This window comes from Silene latifolia, chromosome 1 (assembly GCF_048544455.1).
Source record: "Silene latifolia isolate original U9 population chromosome 1, ASM4854445v1, whole genome shotgun sequence".
Classification (NCBI taxonomy): domain Eukaryota; kingdom Viridiplantae; phylum Streptophyta; class Magnoliopsida; order Caryophyllales; family Caryophyllaceae; genus Silene; species Silene latifolia.
In genome coordinates this window covers 132,988,698-132,996,075 of record NC_133526.1, presented here as the reverse complement: position 1 = coordinate 132,996,075, position 7,378 = coordinate 132,988,698, and the positions used below count along the sequence as shown (strand labels likewise).

Here is a 7,378-nt window from a genome sequence, read left to right as displayed (position 1 = left end):
CAATCAAGTAATCAACAGAGCATGCAGAAGGTAGCACAAACATTGATCCTTATGAAGGTTAGGATCTTTCAGGTAGTTCTACCCTCCCAACCATATATCTTCTCTTATTATTCATCGTAAGGGTTAGCTAGTGATTCTCTCATTTTAGTGATCTAAGAGTTCTAGTTATTACATCTTATTTTACCCTAAAGTCATGAGTCCCGGATGCTTCCTCGATAGGTGAAATAATAATGTATCGCACAATTACTATTCACGGTCTCAAGGTCGCTCTGATACCAACTGTAACAACCCAGTTTCTCTAATGACTTAATTAACGAAAGCGGAAAGAAAGATAAGTCATAAAAATCAGTAAAATTTAAAACCGTCAACTCATATTGAGTTGATTCATAAAACTGGATGTTTAGAACATAAAACAAGGTCTGATATCCGAATTACAAATTTAAAGCAAGGTCCGACTTTAATAAAAGTTTGCTACATAAACTCATGAAAGATCAACATAAGATGTTTTATTCTCTCGACAGTCCCCTCCTAAGTCCAAGTCTTCATGATCCATGTTACCTGAAACATCATTAAAATAAAACTGCCCCACTTAGTGGGAGTAACCTAACCGTCCTCTATCAACGGCCTCTTATCATGGAGAATATTAGTAATGCAATTAGGCGGTCAAACATACAACTCCAGTCACATTACAACATCGACATGCACACATGTGATATGTACATGAAGTAACACATTGGTTCATATTGGCATATGACATGATAAATATGTGAATATAACTACATTATTCAACAACATGTGATATAAATCAACATATAGTAAATCCAAGTAGATATTATGCGGATAAAAACTTGTAGTCATTTCTTTTTAAAATATTTATTTTCTTCATAAAAAGCACGGGACGTGACTACTAATGTCACACGCATACTCACGGCTTGTATCTCACCTTGAGTATGAGTGGGAGCATCAATCCCGTCGATCATATCGATACTAGGAGGTTTACATCTCACCCCTAGTGCCCAATAGGACCGGACGACTAAATTGACTTGGTTTAGCAACCAGAATCGTGGGGAAGAACAGACGGCTAATGGATGGACTCAGAGGTCCCATTTAAGTGACATGTCCCATACACTTCGAGGCACCAAGACAATCATAACTGTCAAGGTCTGCACACGATCGCAACCGTGAAATAATATTTGCCAAGATATCTGAAAGGTAGTAAAGCTGATCAAGCTCCTGTCAATATATGCGCATATACCCACTCCACACTTCTTGGAACACGCAGCTCCTCAGTGGCAGCTGGTCGACTACAATCCTAACGGCAATCCCTCCACACGCAACTTCGGGATGTGTTGTCCGTACTTGTATAGCATAAGCTCTCTAAGCATTCTTCCGACACGTCGATCCCTAAAATTTACCAAGGTAGCGCCCAACATATAGCACGAAAGACTCACATGTTTCTCATTGAGACGATGATACATCGATATGTGGACCATCCCAACATATCGACAACATAGCGGCACTTGGCTCAGAGGTCCCATTCAAGGGGCATACCCAAGATAACCGGAAATAGCATACCGATTCAGAGGTCCCATTTAAGTGGCATGTTCGGCAGCTAGGATAACATGGCGGTAAAATGATACCGGACTTACAGACTCCCGCAGGCCCTAGTCCAAGCTGTGGAAAACGCTTTTACTCCATGAGAAATTCATGGGTATTAATCTTAACCGAGTAGTGTATTTGAGATTTGGAAAATCTTATTCAAGTAATATATTAGAAAGTATTCATTATTTCTAATTCGTTATTCAAGGATTGGAATTGTTAGATACATTATTTTCAAGTATAAATTTACTTTGACTTAGTAACTATTGACTAATTAATTAGTCAATGGTTAACCAAGGTCGTCATAGTCAACTCACAGCTTAACTAATATTTTAATTAGTCAAGGCATGACTAGAGACAAGTCCTTAAGTTTTATTTAATATTCAAATAAGGTCCTTATAATTATTATATTGATTTACTTATAATTTGAAGGTGAAGACAAGTATTTTAAAATAAAACCTTCAAAGGCATTTGAGTCCAAAATTTAATAATTTCATCAAAATTTCTAAGAATCACTTTTACATTTGTTAAGATCTTTAAAGGTTGTTTCTAAAACGGTTTTTAGAATAAAATTTACTTAAACTCTTAAAACAGTTATTAAAATAACTAAGCAAGGTAGTTTTAGTTCAAAACTGAATAATTTAATATAATTATTTTAATAAGGTATTTGTATATTCTCCTTGCTGTATTACACTTGAATAAAACTTTATTTTTATAAAGTAGCTTCACCAAATAAATTTAAGATATTAAAATCGTATTAGACCATAGAGCGGCCTTTTTGTTTATTTTCGAAAAGGGTCATAAACTAAGTATTTTCTTACAAGATTTCTCCAGGTTATTCCTCATAATATAATTGAACTCCTGTAATTGTTTTATGATTTTTAAAAGGGTATATAAATTACTGAATTTCGTACATTATTCAGGCTTGTAGGAATTTTATAAAATAGAATAAAAATCGTATCGATACAAGGTCTGCGCCTAAAAATCCTATAAATCAGAAGGTAAAACATATAAAAATTTCAACTCCATATCATGCATGAAACGAAATGAGTGCAAATAAGAAGTTTCATCATTTTTCATACAAGTTAGCATATGCATACAAATTTTCATTTTGACTTTGTTTTAGTGGATCCAACATGTGAGTGCATAGTAAAAATTTATTCAAAGGTATATTTCTCATGTGAGGTGATGACACAATTATTAAGCTTATAGACATGATTGGCACATTGTCAATTTCCACATAATAATTTATTTAAGTGATTTATTTAAGGTGGACAACAACATGCATGTAACAAGCAATATTATGTTGCACTAACAAAAATACATATATGACACTAGTTAGAAAGACTTATCCTACCAAGATATGTCTATTTGCCTCCTGACTAGATTACTACTATTCTACAATTACGAGGCAGAGGGTTAGGTTAGGTTACCTTAAAGGTTGTCCGGGTCTTGAATGTAATCGAAGATGCTTAGATCAACAGGCTCCTCCTCTTCCTCCTCTAATTTGATTCCATGATAACAACAAAATAACAAACAAGTTAGTAATAAATTATCTACTTAATTAATCTAGTAATTATAATCAAGGAAGAGTTAGGAAAGAAAAAGGGAATGAAAAGTATACGAGTTTTAACTTAGGCTTTGTGGGATATGGAAGATGTGAGTATGCAACTAAGTGGAGCAAGGTGTGAAATAAGGTGCTTTAAATAGGATGTCAAAGTACTCACTCCATGTGTATAAGTTCACGGATCATTTGCATGCTAGTGGAAACCATCACAAAGGACAATGGCCATGGTTTGTGTAAGAGTGAGGTCTAGTCCATGCACAAGGGTGAAGAAAGAAACAAAAGCTCATGAAGGATTAGACTCCTCATAAGAATGGATGTATTTGGGGTGGAAGAAGAGTCACAAGCTGCTGCAATTTCTTAAATATGGGAGGTACAAACAAAACCTTTGTTTGTTTGCAAAGTCATCATAGAATTGATTATAGACACCATGATTTTATGAAGGCTCTTTGCACAACCGAGCAGGTTTGGGATTTTAAAGTTGTTAATGGCTAATTAAAATATTACCATGGTGTCGGGCTCGGAAAAATAATAAATTTAGGCTTTTGTTTCACCTCAATCGGAGTCCGGATGAGTAAATAGGGGCCAAAATACGAAGATGGATTAAAGTTACGCGCGAGGGAAAAGTCGTAACTTATATAATGATTGTTTCGAAGACTAAAAGGTATTGAAAGAAATTTCAAGTTTCTCTTCTAAGATTATAATATCATAATTAATTATGTAAATATGCGATTAAAAACACGGGGTGTTACAATTCGTGTTTGTGTATGAGTGCCGGGTTGTTGGTTGATGTTGGTGTCGAGTGTTGTTGTTGGTGGTGGGCGTGGGTGCTGCTGCTGGCCGTGGCCACCATGGCTGGAGGTGGTGGCCCATGGTGGCAGCGGAGGTGGTAGTTGTTGGGGCTAGGGGGAGTTCGATTAATTAAGACGAGATTTTAAATAGCTTAAAACGGGTTTTGTTTAATTAATTGAATTCATATTTAATTTAATTAGATTAGTTAGTAATTATATTTATTTATCGTAGTTAGGTGCCGACTTTATGAAGGAGCACATTTTATCCAGTTGCTTTATTGTTTAGCGGAATTTGCTATGGTAGGTTTATCCTACTCAGTTTTAATATATGTTTGAATGGTCATGTGAGTCGTATTTTAGCGGTCTTTGCATTATAACATGATATTGGTTAAGATGACTTGGTGAGTCGGTAATTGGCATATTGTGCGGTATCTTGCATTTATTGTATTGTCTTGTATGTCGGAGGACATGGTGGATCACTTGTTATTATGAAGACGTAAGGCGGTTGGGAAACCGTCTTACGCTTGAGCCGCCTCTTGGAGCTTCCCACTCCAAGAGGGATGTGCACATTAATGGCTTGAGTTACGGAGGGACGCGTGTGGTTGAAACACGACGTCTGGCAGGAGATCCGGTTGGCTTCCGGACCCGGTACGTCTGGGCGTGTCCTGGTACTAGTGTGGTTGTCAGTATGTCTGGGCGTGTCCCGGTACCGTGGTGGTTGTGGGTACGTATGGGCGTGTCCCGGTACCGATGTGGTGGTTGTTTGATAGCATCTCATTCATATTATAGTCATGTTGCATATTCACACACTCATGTCTTGTCACACTTTATTTATTGTAATTGATGTTTGTCTGTCTGTGTATGTAATACCTCGGTTACTCTGGTCTAAGGGTACTCTATCGAGTAAGGGGTACTCTATCGAGTAGGTTGTATGTGGTTTATGGAGTACTTTCTGATCTGGGTGTACTCAATCGAGTGGAGGCAACTTGATCGAGTACGTAAGTTACTCGATCGAGTGTCCAGGTTTTTACGGGTTTTTGACGCGAGCTTGATTATAATAGTGGAGGAGGTATAAAAGGTTATATCGCCAGTTTCTCGTTTCATTCTCTCAAAACCTTTCACAACTTCAAACAACGCTCTCTTCTCTCCACTTTTACAATCAAATCCAAGGCTAGGGTTCGTAGTTTTTGGGGATTTTTACAACTTTGCAATCATCAGTTATTTTGTTTTGGTTAAATTTGAGTATTTCATTAATATCAAGCATACAAATATTCAAGTACATCATACTTCTACAAATTTTAGAACTAGTCGCAACTACAGTGGAATATCTAAACAATGGAGCCAAAGCTGATCACAACTAGTAACTGATTGTACTATCATTTGATTGACTCGAACATGAATCAATCTCTTCACATCTTTCACAATTCTTGTAGGCATAGTTAACTGTAAATCCAGACGACATTTGTTTCTTTCCATTCACATACACACACCAACTAAGCCATTATACAAATATGATGCTGCAACTGAGATTTCTGCCTGCTAGACTGATCAAACTTAAGTTGCAGCCATTGCTCAATCTGTCCCAAAATCTGTCTGCTGTATAAGCAATCTTCAAAGAGATGGGAATGTGTGTCACTTCCTGCCTCACAAAGCATACAACTCTCAGAATCACATAGCCCAAGATTATATAATTTCGCCGTTGTGTTGAGTGCATTATGATAAACCAACCAAACAATGAAAGTATGTTTTGGGATACACCATCTATCCCATACATCAGCATACCAAGACACAGGTGGGTGCACTCCCTGCATCCAGGTATAAACAGACCCAACAGAAAAACCTTTGGGATAAGCTACCCAACTGTCACAAAACCAGCTGCCAATCTATTCCTAGTCATACAAATGTTCCTCCAATTCCAATTGGAATCAGAGAGAGGCTCATAAACAGACCAGACATTCCCTTTCAAATAGATATGGTCTATCCATTGAACCCACAGTCTATCCGCCTTAGTATAGATCCAATTCACCAGTTTCCCCACAGTTTCAATGTTCCAATTTTTCAGCATCTTTTACACCCAAACCACCTGATTTCTTGTTACAGCAAATAGTGAACCATGCCACAAGAGGAGCCTTGTGGTATTCAGTGCCCCCATCCTACAAGTAATTCCTGCAAATAGCAACAATCCTCTTGATCACCATTTTAGGAATCAAAAATACTGAAGCCCAATAATTATGAAGATTATTGAGTACAGAACTAATCAAAATCAGTCTTCCAGAATAACTAAGTTTCCTGGCCCCAATCCCTCTCACTCTGGCTATTATCCTTTCCACCAGAATATTGCAATCCTGCCTTGTTAGCATACCTGGTTGAATAGGAATACCCATATACTTAAAAGGCAGCATCCCTTCTTTATAGCCTGAAGTTTGTAGAATATCTTGTCTTATAGCATCAGGCACCCCAGCAAACACCACCTCAGATTTAGACACATTAACCATTAACCCATAAGTAGCAGAGAAAGTAGAGAAAGCTCTAAGCATTAACATAATTAATCTAGTATCCTTTTTGCAGAACAGTAATAGATCATCAACAAATAACAAGTGATTCAACTTGAGGCTCCTACAAAGAGGATGATATCTGAAATGCCATTTTTGGGTTGCAAACATCCGGACCCTTGACAAATATTCCATGCAAAAAGTAAAAAGCAAGGGAGAAATAGGATCCCCTTGCCTTAAACCCTTTTTTCCAGGGAAATGACCAAAGTTTAAGCCATTCAAATTAAAAGAGAAATGAGGGGTCCTCACACAAATCGTAACTAGTTTTATGAACTTCTCAGGGAAGTTCAATGCTCCCAACATCTGCTCAATGAAACTCCATTCAATACAATCATAAGCTTTTTGCAAATCCATTTTGAACATACATCTTGGTGACGTTGTTCCTCTATTATACATTCTCACCAAATCTTGACAGATAAGAATATTTTTAAAGATGCTCCTTCCTTGAATAAAGGCACCCTTATTCCTACTTATGATATCAGGAAGAACTTCAGCCAGTTTGGCACGCATTATCTTAGATATTGTTTTACAGATGACATTACAGTAAGCAAAAGGTCGAAAGTGTTTTATACTAGCTGGTCTATCTATCTTTGGGATGAGAGTTATCATAGTGGCATTAATTTGAGTTAACAGCTTACCACTATCAAAGAAGTCCAACACAACAGCACAAACCTCATTCCCTACAATTTCCCATGCATATCTGTAAAATTGGCTAGTATAGCCTGTTGGAATATGTGTCTTCAACAATAGTGCAATCACATGATTTGATTATAAATCTCATAACAAGAATACACAAGGGATGATCCATCATTTAAAATCACATGATTGGAATATGTGTCTTCAACAATAGTAACTGAAATTAAGTCTTCTTC

General features: G+C 37.0%; 1 long non-coding RNA gene across 1 annotated transcript; it reads right to left on the bottom strand.

Moving 5' to 3' along the window:
- Window positions 1-334: 334 nt before the first annotated feature.
- On the bottom strand, window positions 335-3,311 carry LOC141604136 (uncharacterized). The gene is made up of 3 exons (XR_012525925.1): window positions 3,224-3,311; window positions 3,033-3,101; window positions 335-558 (listed from the first exon to the last, which is right to left on the bottom strand). It is a non-coding gene; the product is annotated as an uncharacterized LOC141604136 (long non-coding RNA).
- Between the last annotated feature and the right edge of the window lie 4,067 nt (window positions 3,312-7,378).